The sequence below is a fragment of the Vidua macroura genome, chromosome 21, assembly GCF_024509145.1.
Source record: "Vidua macroura isolate BioBank_ID:100142 chromosome 21, ASM2450914v1, whole genome shotgun sequence".
NCBI lineage: Eukaryota > Metazoa > Chordata > Aves > Passeriformes > Viduidae > Vidua > Vidua macroura.
Window position 1 is genome coordinate 5,383,094 of NC_071591.1, and position 15,142 is coordinate 5,398,235.

Below are 15,142 nucleotides of genomic sequence, written 5' to 3' on the forward strand. Positions count from 1 at the left end.
CCCAAGGGGACATGGGTGACTTTGGTGAGGCCATGGGTGGGGATTTCTTGTGGGTCCCCAGTGCCCTGCTTGGGTCCCTGTGGGGTGGTGAGGGGCTGTGAGGGGCCATTCCAGAGCATCTTCATCCCCAACCCCGGAGCGGGGCTGTTTGCTGGGTTGGATGAAGCAGGACTAAATTGCTTTAATTTCTAAGATCTAACCACTGCATCCAGGAAACCTGCTCCAGTGACACAGTGGCTCCAGTCTACCACCCAAATCCCATACCAGGAGTTTTCTGGCACTGCTGAGCCCCAGTACAGCACCCCACAGTCCCACCCTGTGCCCCTCACCCTGAACCACCACATCACCCTGGTGAGTGACACCTCCCTGCACACTCTCAGTGCTGTATCCTTCCAGCCCACTGAAAAAAAAAAAAAATCAACTCAGCCCCTCTTGGCTTTCCCAAAATCACAGCTGAGCCCCCTCAGGTGACAGGGAGACCCCCCACATGGGAAGGTTGAGGGATCCAGTCCCCCATGGGAGTCCTGCCAGCTCCTATCTGCCCCAGCAGGGGCTGGGGCATGCAGCGAGCACTCTGGGGAGGATGAGGTGTGCCCTGGGAGGATGCATCAGGAGAATGCAGTGGGAGGCTGCAGTGAGGACACCGAGCAGTGTCCCTGGCTCTCAGTGCATGGCACTGCCCGGCTTGCACTGGCCATAGCTCTCTGCCTTGCCATCCCGGGTGAGCAGGGCTTGCTGGAGGTGCCTGGGCTTCGAAAGCAGCAGCAGCAGCAGCTGTGTCAGGCAGGTAGCAGCTCCCTCCTGCCTGCAGCTGAGAGGAGAAAGAAGGAGGAAAACCTGGCCTGGATCTGGCCTGACTGAGCTCTTCCCTCACTGATTCAAGATCCTCACTGGAGAGGTTTAAGTCGCTGGACAATCCACAGGACCCCAAGACACCATCACTGTCTCACAGCACCTCACTGGAAACCTAAAAACGTCCTAAAATCAGCCTTAACAGTGATGGAGCTTCAAGTTCATAATTTCTGTGATGCCAGCAAAACCAGACAGAATGCTGGTGCTGATGGGAAAAACTCTTCAAGTCTTACTGCCATGGGGTGTTTCTTCACCTCCTCATTCTCCCGAGCCTCCTCCCAACCCTCCAGCCAAGCCTAGATCTCAGGGCAAGAAGATGCAGGCAGGGAATGAGGAGGACAGAGGGATTTGACCAGGCGAAAGAAAATCTTTTTCTCCAAAGATTGAAGTCTTCACTAGGTGGAAGAATCCTTCTGCAAGGTATGACCCTGCACCTCCGACGGGCAGAGACTAAAATAATGCACACTTTGCAAAACTTCCTGGGAGATTTCGGCAGGCAGGGATGAGCTGGTGTGGCACCACAAGGCGCTGCTGCGGAGCCAGCCCCGAGCCCATCCCCGAGCCCATCCCCGAGCCCAGCCCCGAGCCCAGCCCCGAGCCCCCGGCGCGGCCCCGGAGCCCCCGGCACATCCCATTGCGGCACGGCCGATGCCGCTCTCGGTGGGAAGAAGCCGGCTCAGCTTATCCTTGCAGTTTGAGCAATGATTTCGCCCCTGTGAACCCACCCGGCTGTAAATCCTGGCACAGACAAGCCCCAAACATTCATTTCAGGCAACGCAGTTTGTGTCATCTCGGCATTAGCATTTGCACTCTTATTAATTAATACTTGTTAAACCAAGACTAAAAATAAAGCGCTCGGCTCCCCGTCTCAGCTAACGCCTCTTTGCCCTCGCCCGGCAGCACGGCTGGGCTGCGGCGGGCTCAGCACCCAGCTGCTCCCTTCTCCAGAGCCAGAACTGGAAGAAAAGGAGTGTTGGAGCAGGAATCCTGCTAAAGGAAAAATCACCCCTTTCAGCACCACCTTGGTGGGACAAGCCAGCCTTGCCGGCCATGGCTATGGGTGTGGGGGGAGTGACAGGGACAGCAGCACACACAGCATTTAACTTTTTTTTTTTTTTTTTTTCCCAGTTTCTGAATTTGTTTTTCTTTTGCTGGCCTTTTTCTTCCTGGGCTGGGCCAGCTTGGTTGCACTTCCCATTCAGAGCTGATTTCATTTCTCAGGCAGGACATCCCGGGAGGGCTCGTGTTCAGGAAGGAAATGGTTCATCATGGTGGGCACAGGTGAGCTCAGTGCCTGCACACAGGCAGGTGCTGACACTGCTGCCTTCAACAGCATCCAACAGGCAGCAGATGCTGCAAAAGTCCCTTTTTCCTCCCTGGGACTGGTACTGCCCATCAGCATCCCTTTGGACACAAAGCAAGTGGCTGCATATGTGGGTTAGTGCTGCTGCTGGAGCACCTGTGGAGGAAAAAGGGCCTGAAATGGGGGTCAGAAAAGCTTTTGGGGAACCCCAGGGGTGAAACCCAGCTGGGATTGGGCACAGGTCATGATGGTCCCCACCACAATCCAGCCAAACATTAAACCTACCAGGTTCCAGTTTCCTCAGTTCCCAATTTCCTAAGCTCTTGAGCCCCCTTCAGACCTCGTCTGAGCAAAGAAAGCAAACTGTCAGCTCAAACACCTTCCCGTATAGATTCTATAGATTCCACATAGATCTGCAGCACACAGACCTATGGAGCCAAGGCACTCAGAGCCAAGGCACGGTGCTGGATGGATGAAGCTGTGCCAAGCGCAGGGAAGGCAGCCTGGCCTGCAATATTTAATAACAGTAATGATAATAACAGTAATAATAGTAATAATAACAGCAGTAATTTGTTAGTTAACTGTTTTTAATGAAAAGCAAGTCTGCAAACTTATGCAACTCCAGGAAAGCCCCAGGTGACCAATCTGCTTGACTTAAATCACCAAACCCTGTAAACTCTTGGCCATTCCTCTGCCTTGGGTGTTCTTCCCAGAGCCCCTTGGCTTTAATCTGCTGGAGAAGCCCAGGCTCCAGCAGAGCAAAGCTGGAGTTCAGGATGCCATCCTCCTTTGCTGTGCTGGGGCAGCCAGGTGTGGATTTGGGGGATACCAGGAGTGGATTTAGGGGGTGGAGGGGTTCTCCCAGCCCAGGGTGTTGGAAGGAGAAGCTGATGACCAGGTTTCCCCTGAGCCTGGTCGGGTACCAGGGCTGGCAGCAGGAGCAGCACTTGGGGATGCAGCACAGCTCACAGTGTTGGGAGTGAATGTTAATGGTGCCGAGCTCCTGGGAGAAATGATCCAATTCTTTGAATAAAGCGGGTAGAAGAGGAAGGGGAGGGGGAGGAAGGGAAAATAACTCCACAGATTAATTCTGCTGATGAAAATTAAAACTGGGCATTGCTGAACCAACCCCAAAATGAGCAGCTTTGGAGCCACAGCTCAACCTCAACCTGGGTTGGGTCTGCCTGAGTCCCTGCCTGTACCCCCAGACCCCACAATGGGTTCAGCCAGGGGCTCCCTGTGTGGCCTTGGGACAGGATCAGGTCTCAAGGCTGTGAAGGGATGTGCTTATCCTGCTGTGAGCATCCCCCCTCCAACAGTGTTTATCTTCATCCCTTGTGCCTTCACTTCACTCAGCTTCACTTGCCCAGAGGGCAAGCTGGAGCACCCAGAATTGTGAGGTTCGTTTCAATAGCAAAATTTGTAAAGAAGTGAAATGTTGTGAGCTTTTAATTAATTTGTATTAACTACCTTCCGCCTTTCAAGACTTGGTTTTGCCCACTGTGGTCTCTGGTGAGGGTGGCTCCAAGGGTCCTCCTGGCCCAAAAAGAAGGCAGAGACTCAGCAGTGATCACAGGACTCAGGGAGCTGCTGCTTTAAAAGGAAATAAGGTAAAAGTTTGGGAGTGGACCATGCCATGAGCTGCAGGATACAATCCTCCCAGCCAGCAGCTTCCTCCTGCTCTGCTCCTCTTGGAGCTGGAAAGCCTCCTGTGGAGCCCGGGAAGTCCCGTGGGAGGGAGGTGACTCCAGCATTCCCAGGGCGGCTCCAGGGGCACAAAGGGACTTTCCTTGGCTTGGATTACCGTAGGCACATTGGCTGGAGCTGCTGAGGGCACAGGGCTCTGAGCTGCGGGGCACAGGGAAGCTTCAAAGCTCTGTGCTGGGCTTGGGGCTGCAGCAATCCCGGGGGACACCCGTGGGTGGGGCTCCCCTGCATGTCCTGCTCAGCTGCTCCCACTTTCCCTCCCGCCTGCGCTGTGCTGCCAGCCAGCCCCTCTCCCTGGCTGTGATTTCATTTTGATCTCGGGCTGCTTCCCTCCCTCCCTTCATCCCTCCTCCCTTGCTGGCTGCTGCCAAGTCCGCAGGTTCCCGCTGTGACCTTGAGCTGGTTTCTGGAGCCGGTTGTGGGTTTCTTAAAGGAGCCATGGGGTCTCCCACCACCTCCCTCCTGCTGGCCCAAACTCCAGCCCAGCCACGCACTGCCCCCCTGGGGTTGGGGGGAACAGGGAGTGAGAGCAGGGGCCCCCCAAGGACACAAAAATTGGGAGAGGGTGGAAGTAGCCAATTCTGTGGCCGCAGAGTCATGGGTTGGCCACACTCACCACCAACTCCTGCACATTCTCTGAGGTCAAACAGCCACTGGGAAGGGGGTTCCTGGCCACCAGTCCCAGCAAAGCCCCCAGGTGAGTGTGGTACCCAGAGAGAGTGGTGGCATGGGAGGTGTGGGGGTGCTTGGGCTGGGGGGTGCACCCACCTCTCAGCATGAAGGAGGGTCTGTGGCCCTCCCTGGCTGTGCCGTGGCCCTTGAAGCCCCACAGCCTCCAGCTGTAGCAGGGAAAGCTTGAAAGTGAAGGTGATGCCAGCTCCTCTCCAAAGCCAAGCCACGGGGCAGATGACAGCTGTGGAGAGATGCTCCTGGTGTCCTTGCTGGCCCACGTGTGGGTCTGTGACTCGTGGGGAAGCTGTTACTTGCACCCAGCAGTGGGTGTTGCACAGGAACTCCAAATCCCATGAGCATCCCTCTGCCCCAGTGAGCAGTGAGCAGTGCCTGGAGCCTCAGCAGGACAGAAACCCCTCAAAATGCCCTCACTCCAACTCCTAAGGCCACAGCAAACCCACCCAGCAAAATAATTCTCCAGGTTAAACCCCATGTGGGATGTGGCATGGCCCCATGGGGAGTTTCAGATTTTGGGCTGAGACTGAGAGGCCAAAAAGCACCTCAAAGTGCAAACAGCTCTGGTGTGGATGTGCACATGGAGACTCTCCCAGGAGCAGCAGTGCTCTGGTGCTCATGCCACAGAGGTTTTAAGCTGTGATTTAGCTAAGCTAGACAGGCTGAGGTTCCAGCCTTGCTTGCCCAGTCCAGGCCATACTAAAAGCTCCATCAGCTGGAGAGGACCCCAATCAATAGGAGCCTTCAAGGCAAGTCATAAAACTTTGAAATTATGCAGGCAGCTCTCAGTGCTTCGCAGCAAAGGCAGTCTTTAATTCATGGGGATGCTCCCAGGGAACCAGTGAGAGGGCTCTTAAATAAGGGAAAAGAACAAGGGGCTGCACTGCTGCCACCCTCATGGGGTGTACAAGGCTTGGATGGGCTTAGAAGGTGCCGCAGTGACAAACCCACAGCTGAGCCTTCCTCCCTGCCCCGCCCAAGCACCTCATACAAACCCACTGGAGGTGCTGAAGAAATCCAGAGGTGCCTCCAGACTCCACCTTGGAGCATCTCTCAATCCCAGGGAGATCCTGAGTACGCAGCACCCTTCTCTCCACTTCAGAGGTACAGGGACTGTGGGACTCCATGGTCCTGGGGACCCCAAAACCAAGCAGTACCCTCTGAGCTGGGAACCAGCAACACCTGCCTTGGACGTGGAGCTCATGGTGCCTCATAACAGCATGGGAAGAAGCAGGAAGGGATGTTCTTAACCCCCTCTACAATAGATGTAGAGGGAAACTGAGGCACTGCAGGGTTGCAGAAGCAGAAGGGATAAATTATAATTACAGGGGAAACTCAGTAGTATCCTTGACCTGGAACAGGCCAATCACTCACGGAATGAAAACCCAGGGGAAAAAAAAGGCCATAACATATAAGAGTCACGTTTGGACCACATAAAGGCACCAACAGGCCACCAAAAGTCACAACACAGTAGCCAAGGCATCCTTGCGAGCCCCTTATCCCACAAGGAGAGGAGAAATCTCACCTCTGCCACCTTCACCCGAGCTGTTGGGACCAGTGCTCTGCACAAGGAGCCAGGTCCAGCCCGTGGGTGACGGGGACCAAAGTGCTCCGGGCTGTTGAGGCAGCACAGGAGGCTCAGCCATTGTCCCCAGCACTGTGGGACCAGCTCGGGAAAGCCCAAGCCCACATCCCACCCAGCGTGGGGACACAGCCCTCAGCTCAGGCAGCGCCACAGCAGGAGGAGGAGGGAATGGAGTGGGATAAGGAAGGAGAGAAGGGAGGAGAGGGAAGAAAAGGAGAAAAATGAGTTTTCCTGCTGCCCCAGCGGTGTGGCGATTGATCGGGTGCAGGCTGGTGTGGAGCGGTGCTGAGAGCCTCATTCCCCACCGCCGGCTCACAATTATTGGAAAAAACCCGGCGCTGCTGCTGCAGTGAAATTAGTTATTGATCTCTTGTCTGGGTGACAAGCGCGGTGCTGGGGCTGCTCTCCCACCGTCCAGCCCCGCAGCTCCTCCGCCCACCCCGTCGGGGCTCATCCCTCCGCGGCTGCCCCCGGCTGGGTGTCCAGGAGGGGAGCGGAGGTCTCAGTGCTCACCCGTGCTCCAAAGCTGCTCCCCAAGGCGGTTTTGCTCACCCCACCGCACGCAAGGAAGATGCCAGTGGGAGAAAAAGGGCTCTGCCCCACGCAGGATGGGAGCCCTGAGTGCTGACAGCCCCCACCCGCCAACATCTCCTGTCCCGCAGGGATTGGGGTCAGGCTGTCCTGAGCCCTTTTCCATTTCCCGATAACCTGGCTATCGCGGAGGGAGATAAGGCAGAGGGAAATCAGGCAGCCAGAGAGCTTTTGTTGTCTAGAAAGGCTCTGCACATCTCTGGCTGCAGCTGGCCGGAGAGGCTGGACCGGGATCGGCTGCCTGGCCCCGCAGGGACAGGGACACGGAGGGACTGCGCTGGGGCAAGCGGTGTCCGTTCTTCCCAGGGGAACTTTCAAAGTTTCAATAACAAAAATCGGGGATTTATTTTCTTTTTTGTAATTCCTGGCGGGAGGCAGGAACAACAGGGGACATTTCAAACAATCCTGTTTTCTTCCAGACTTAGTCACCGGAGAAACACTTTGCCCCGGGGCAAAGATGGGGTTTGGTTTCCAGAGGGTTTGGTTGCAGAGGGTTTGTTTGGAGTCTCACCTTTGCTTAGAGTTCATCAAGGTGTTTCTTGTCACTGGCAGGGACGGGCTTGAGGCTGGCTCTCGAGTCTCCTCGGTCCCTTCAGAGTTGTTTGATAGTTTATAGGATTTTTTTCCATCAACATTTTGCCCCAAAAAGTAACTCCCTGAAGTGATCCCTGCCCGAGGTGTAATTAAAGTGGCTTTTGGGATGCAGATGAAAAGCCAGGTGATGGGTTCCTGAGGGCCAGAGGTCACTGTAAAACCCACAGAATTTTTGCTTGAGCTTCTCTAGGGTCCCTGGGATGCAGCCGGTGACTCTCTGCCTGGAAGGTGCCGCGGGTGGTGGGTGTGAACTGGCATCTGGGGGTGTCCACAGGGAGGGCATGACCTGGTGGCACTGGCCATGCACAGAGCCTGCAGCGTGAGCTGGTGGCAGGACGACAAGAGGAGACACAGCGGGGACAGGATGGACCAGGACCTGTCCCGTGAGTAGCTCCCAGGGATGGACAGAAAGCGCCAGTGATGTGACAGGCAACGGGGACAACGGCTGGAGGCCACTAAGAGACACCAGGATGGCTCATGGGATGTCCCCAAGCCCTGTGGCAGCGGGCACAGGCAGCTCTCACCTCCCGCCTCCCTCTCAACATCCCAAGCAGGCAAGACCCTGTCTGCATGTGTGTCCCTGGGGAGGCTGAGGGATCCTGGCCCCTTTCCCAGCCCCAGACAAAAGCCTGGGAACAAAAGCCTGCGGGATGCGGGAGGCATCTCCCGGCCGGGGGGTATTTGTTTAGCCCGGGGGGAGGTGAAGAGGGGAGAGGAAACTGCATTTCAAAGTGTTTCACCCTTTGAAAACCCTTCACAGCCCCCCCACTGCCCTCTGCATGGCCCTGGTATCCCTGTGAGAGGACACCAAGTCCCCTCCGGCCACCTCCACGTCTCTGCTGGGGAGGGAATAAGAAAGATGTGGAAACTAAAAAAAAAAAAAAAGGAAATGCAGCCAGGAGGAGGGAGCAGATCGCTGCGGGAGCATTTCTCTGGCTCAGCCCCTCTCTGGGTGGGGAAGTTGGAGCCCCAGCTCCAGGGACTGACTGCTGGGCTGAGAGTGAGCTTGAGAATTCATGTGTTTCTCCCCAGTTGTCTTCATTTTCACAATTACACTGTTGGGTTTTTGGGGTGGGGATTAAGCTGAGGATGGAACAAAGCCTGCATCTGGCCCCTTCCCAATCTACCAACACCCAGAGCAGAGCCCAGGGCACACAGGTCTCCTGGGAGGTACTGGAGGAGGTTGGCAGAAGCCACCACCCCAAGCCCATCCCTCGCAGCCCTGCCCAGGTTTCTCCAACAGGGTGCCACCAACACAGGGAGGGCTCTGGCCACCTATAGTTGTCCTCAGGCTGCTTTTGCAGGTCCCCTCTCCATATCCATCACCCAAAGCTGGGCACATCCCTGCACATACAAACCCTCAGCACCTCCAGCCCTGACACCAGCCTGTGCCGCAGGGGCACTGCACACATCAGGTCTCAGGTTTCCTGGGGCTGTTTCGGTGTTTCACCACCCTAAAAACACCATTTCCTCCAGGGCCAGGAAGGGAGGTGCAGCAGAAACAACCGCTGGCATCTTCTCCTGAGAAGCAGCTTCCCAGTTTGCAACTGGGCACTGTCCCATTGAGTTACCCTCAGCCTGTCACTGCACAGGAAGGCGTGCAGTGAGACAGCTTGGCCATAAATCTCCCAAACCCCAGTAAAGGTGGGATCCCAGCCACTCCTGCCACCCTCCAGAGCTTAGCATTCTGTAGAGATCAAGTGGGAGAGAGGTGCAGACGACGGGGCTGACCACCTCCATCGGCTCTCCGGGCTCCCTGCTTCCCTCCGGCGCGCTGGCGGAAGCCGAGCCCACGCCGGCAGCGGCGGCTGGGCAGATGGAAAGACCAAATGATGGCTTTGCAGGGGGCCTGGGATTTGTTTGAGCCATCGCTGTCTCAGTGAGTGACTTCGAATAACGGATACACTTGAGAAAATCGCCATCTGCTCCCGGACAATTCGCAACCAGAGGAAAAGGTGAAATAAATTCAGCGACTGTATTATCCGCCCGTCCGCAGCTCCGACAGCAGGGTCAGGCTTTGTGCAGCGTCCTGAAAGTGATTTGGGAATGAGAGGATGGTTTGGGATGAGCAAAGAGCAGACAACCAGAAAAGGATGGAAGAGTTGAGGCCCCGGGATGTTGCGCCCACAGCAGGGCTCTCCTGGCATCCCAGGTTTGGTGAGTTTGGCAGGACGACAAAATCTCACCAGATCCTTTTTTTTTTTTCATCTCTGAATTTCGAGTGCCTCCTGCTTCCAGCTGGGCTGGAAATACCACAAAAACAGATGCTACAATGCAGCACATTTCTTGTTTCAAACACTGGAAGAAATCAGACATGAAAAATAAATGCAGGGGGTTGCAGTGGCTGGGCTGGCGATGAGGCTGAGGGCACTTGGAAGAGCCCTTGAACCCACAGCCCAGCCCATGCCAGCTCAACAGCTCCAAAAATCAAACCTTTCATCCTCTGCAAAGCAAACCCATTTCCAGGAGCAGATAAAAATGCCCCCTGTATCTCTGCTCAGCCATGCCTGTGGGCCCAGAACCCACACAATACTTAGACTGATGTTTTTTATGCAATTAGGAGGGGAATGAATCTTTGCCCCAAAGTCACAGCACTGTGCAGCAGTCCCTGTCTGAAGGGATCCCTGGTGCTTCCAACAGAACCTCAGTGGGGGAGAAACACACAGAGTTTGATCTTGCAGGGGCAGGAGGAACTGGGGAAGAACAGGGCTAGATGTGACCATTTTGGTGCCCAAAATGATGATGCACAAGTGCCCAACACTAAACTGCCCTGCATTCTGCCTGCACCAAAGGGAGCCTGTTGCACAGATGGTGATGGGATTTCTCCTGCCTTTTCCTCCTCACTGGACCTCACCTGGGCATGAAGGAGTGTTTGGCACCTGAGGAACACCACCCAAGCTGGCCCCACCAGCCATTACCTTGGCCAATGCAACCACCTCAACCCACCCCAGCCCTCCCCAGTGGGGACACAGCCATGGGGGTTGGATGGAGCCTGGCTCCCCCAGCCAGCCCCTCTTCCCAGGGAGAGGCTCCTGGCCCTGCACATCCAAGATGCCACACTGGAGCCATGGTGCTGCCACAAGCCAGGGGCAATTAGCCGGGGATAAACCTCCCTGAGGGGCACGGGCTGCCATTGCTAGTGTGGGTGTGCTGGTGTGTGGGTGCAGGGCAGAGCCCCCCTGACGTGTTTGCTGCCAACACAAGAGATAAAACACATTTATTTGGAGCAGGCAGGAGGTGGGTGCCTCCAAGAGAGAGAAAAATGACTGTGACCCACCCCCAGGGGCACAGTCCTGACTGGGGTGTCACAGGGAGCCCCTGGTTGGGTGGGTCACTGGGGGACCCTCTACAAGGTCTTGGGGTCCCACCCTCCGGCACAGCATCCCTGGGTGCGATGCTCCAGTGGGTGCTTCACCTCGGCCTGGCTGTGGCTGTCACAGCGGTCCCCTCCTCACGGTGGCGACTGGGACGGGTCCCCACCCGGATCCCAAAAGGTTTCCTGCCAAGAGGCACAGGCAGCTCTTGCTCGGCACGTGGAGGGCAAGAGTGTGCCTGGGAGCAGGGACCCAGCTGGAACCCTGAGAAACCGGGGGATGAGGAAGGGGAGGAAGCAGAGGATGAGGATGAGGAAGCAGAGGATGAGGAAAGGGAGGAAGTGGAGGATGAGGATGAGGAAGTGGAGGATGAGGAAGGGGAGGAAGCAGAGGATGAGGATGGAGAGGAAGCGAAGGATGAGGAAGGGGAGGAAGCAGAAGATGAGGATGGAGAGGAAGCGGAGGATGTGGATGAGGATGAGGATGAGGATGAGGATGAGGATGAGGATGAGGATGAGGATGAGGATGAGGATGGGGAGGCAGGCGGGATGGCAGGGCAGACCGTGTAGCCGAGCGGCAGCGAGCGGGAGCGGGAAGGCGAGGCAGCGCGAACGAGGGAGAGGGAGCAGAAATCTGTTGCCCAGGCTGTGCGCTTCGCTGTCAGCCGGCTCTGATTAACGGGCTGCCTTCCAGCTCCGCGCCGGCTGCGTTCCTGGCAGGAGCGGAGCCCCCCGGCTTCCTGCCGTAGGAGTGGCTCGCTGAAAGGTTACATTTGCACAATGTGCCGCTGGAAAAGCGGTGCCAGAGGTTGCAGGCGGGGGAGCCGGGCGAGCGGGCGAGCAGGCAGCTCCTCTCCGCTCCGCTCTGCCTGTGTAATGGAAAAAACCCTCTGGGGACGAGCAGGAAAATATCAACTTACGCTCCCCCAGCACAGCAAAGCTGGGCCCGGCCGGCCGTGGATGGGGGAACGAGAGCACGGGATGGGGCGATGGTGGTGAGCACCCGCAGAGCCTCAGCGCTGCTCAGGATCAGCCCCAAGGTGGGGCAGAACAGGGCTCTGCCCGGCGCCCCCATGGCCGTGGGCTGTGGGGCACAGAGCCTTCCTTCGTGGTGCTCCCCAGAAAGCCTTTGCACTTGCCATCATCAGGATCTCTCGTCCCTGCTGCTCGGTGGGGAAAGCTGAGGCTTTTGAGGGGAAATGTTCGAATCTGGCAAGGAAGAATTTCCTCCGATGGAGGCTCAGGCCGCACTGCTGTGATTTATGGGGCTTGGCACAGCCACGGCTACATCCACACACACGCACATGTCTCATCCCCAGCTTTCCCAGCCCTTCTACCTCATAACTTTTGGTCTGGGAATATTATTTTGGTGTCTGGGAAGTCCAGCTCAGATTGCTGAGCCCACCATAACTGCTGTCTGCTCTAGAGCATACCCTAAAAAACTCTGCTCACCTCCTCCATCATCCCTCTTGCACCAAAACAAATTCTCCTGAGCAGCTCAGCACCCTCCAGGGCAAAGCCTTTCATCCCTCCCTGCACAAGACCTCCTTTCACCTTCTCATTTCTTCATTGCATCTCAATTTGGTCGCCTTTTTGTGCCAAAGCCACAGAGGAGCGGTCAGGGCAGCAGGGGCAGCACCCAGCCTCACCCCAGGGTGCTGGAGCCAGCTCACTCTGTCTTGCAGGAGCTGACATTTTCCTTTCTTGTCTCCCTTGTTTCCTTGGTTTCAAGCTTTTTCTTCCTCATTGAGCCCCTAATTAAAAGAAAACTCGGGAGGAATCCCAAATTCAGGGCACTCAGAGCGGGGCTGCAGCTGCCCCTGCAGGCTCTCCCTGCTTGGGTGTGGGACCCGTGGTCGTGCCCTGGCTCCTTGGGTTTTGTCCCAAAGCTTTTAAAGCCCTGGACTCCAAACCCCACCAGGTGTCCCTGCTCAGCATGGCCCAGCTGGGTCCCCACCACGCTGGGGTGTGAGTCCTCCCCCTCCGCTGTCCCCAGCTTCCCTCTGTGTTTTCATTAGGATTTGGAGATAAGCCTCCAAATAAAGGCAGTGTTTTTAACCACTCTGCCTTATCAGCCAGCATCCAACAGCATTCCCCATCCACACAGCGAGGCTTGGAAGACACTCTAGGGGAAAAGGGACCCCAAACGTGCAGATCTCTCTTTCTCCCAACCCCACAGCCAGCGCTGTGGCTCTCTGGAGGGCACCAGTGGCTTTGGGAAACTATTTCTAGTGCCGGCCCCTGCTCAGGGCCAGCAGTGTTAATGCAACCACACGCATGAATACAACCTAAGGACCGATTCAGCACACCTGGATTTTATTCCTGGTTGTGCCACTGGCCCGGGGATGACCTTCAGCAAGTTGTTTCCCTTCTCTGTGCCTGTGTTTCTGCTTGCTCTCCCTCTCTCAGCCCTTCCTAAGCCCAGAGATGCTCTGCCCCAGCCCAAGGAGACTCCATCTGAGTTCACAACATCCCCCACAAAAAGGTGAGCAAATGGCAGCAGCTTTGAGCATCCCTGGGTCCTACATCCTCCAAGTACTCACCAGAGACCCCCCACCACTGAGCCTCCTCCCTACTGGGCCATCCCACTACTCATTTTTCAGTGTGTGTGCAAGGGCCTGAATATAGGAACCAGCTGCCAGGAGCTTCCATCCCCAAACACTGCCCTCGGGAAGATCAGCACCTCACAGGAGCCTTGCCCTGGGGTGTCCCCTGGGATAAGGCTGAAGATGGGTCTCACTCTTTTCCTTTTAGTATTGGGGACTGTTGTGGGGAAGAAGTTCTCCAGGGAGAAGCACAGGGGAGTAATGCCAGTGATGGCAGCAAACTCACTCCCTTGTAACACCCAGTGGCTTGGAGGCAGCAAACCAACCCAAACACCCCAGATAAGCCCTACTGTGGTTGCCCAAAGAGCCACCACACCATAGAGGATCCCTATTAGAGCTCAGCCCCATTAGAGACCCATTAATGGCAGCAGGAGCGCTTCTACCCCTCACTGGCCATTCTACCCCTCATTGGCAGGGTCTCGGTGCACTGGAGGCAGAGGCTCCCGTGGGATGTGGGCAGAGAAGGCAGGAGATGCATCAGATCCTGGGCACAGCGTCCTGCTCACACCACAGCCCTGCTGGGCTCCCTTCCTGCACAGAAGGAGGTGTTGGGGGTTGGCTGGGAGAGCAGCATGGGGGGCCTGCACCCCTCCCATCCTGGGGGAGGAGGGTGATGGTGCACTCTGGCAGCACCCACCTCCACAGCACATCCAGCCCTGGGAACATGGCAGGAACCTGGGACTGGGAATGGCAGGGGAAAATATGTCCTGTGGTAAATGCCTCCAGTGCAGAGGGGATCCCAGAACCTCCACTGCAGGCCTCGCTGCCAGAGCATGCGAAGAATCCCAAAGCCAAAGCACAGCCAAGAGATTGAGCCCTTTGGGGAATTGAATCTGGCCACAGCACTCAGCATGGTGGCTTCTGGGGACAAGCGTGTCAGCCTGGGAGCTGCTGAGTGCTCTCAGCTCCATCCTGCACACATTGCCTTTCATGAGTCAGAGCCCATCTCCAGGATGAGGTTGTTTCCTGCCATTTTCCCAAACAAGGTCTCCAACCATACCAAAAACCCTTCAGTCCACAGAGGCCTCACTTGAAGACAGCAGAGATCTGGTGGATTGCATGGGGCTGGCGTTCTTCCTCCTTTCCAGCTGTTAAATTGCATTATAGACAGTTAAAAATACATCACATACTTTCCTAATGTGACTTTTCCGTGGTAAGCAGCAGCAGGCCAGGAGGTGAGATGCTGGAGGTCGCAGGAGAGCTGCTCACTTGTGTCCATGGATGGAAAAATTTGGGTCCCACAGAAGAGGATTGTGTGGCCCCATGGCAGATTTCACCTCAGCAGACTGACCCAATTTGTTCACTGTATCTTGCCTCAGTTTCCCCACTTATGGTCCGTTCTCTGCAATAAGATCTCACGTGAACTAAAACTTGACAGGGTTTGTTGGGCTTTATAGAAAACGGGTCTTCTGCACAGGGATCAGAGGTTAATAGAAGTACAGGGCTCAGGGGGAAGTGATCTGTTAATACATTGCAGCAGAAATGCCTAACTCCTGAGCATGACTGGAACTGACCACATGGAATCCCATGGAAATGCCAGAGGGACGTGGCCCGGCCGGAGCCCACAGCGGGCACAGGGCAGCACCAGGGCAGCTGAGCTCAGCTTGAGGCACAGCACTGCTGTGGGCCATGTGTGAGCTGGGATCAACCTCCCAGCAGCACAGCAAGCTCTGCTGAGGTCTGGAGTGGGTGGGGAAAAAAAACCCTTTGGCTTTCTAGAGCACTTGAAGGAACAACCTGTGTCCCCAAGGATGGAATCCCTTGCAGCCAGAGACACCTGTGGTGTGGGGAAGGCAAAAAGAAAGCAAAGGAGATCGCCTTGGATCCAGGTCCAGCTCCCTGTGCCCTGACCCGGCCTCATCTGACCCAGCCCAGCCCTGGCAGCACCTCCTGAAGCCCCCGCA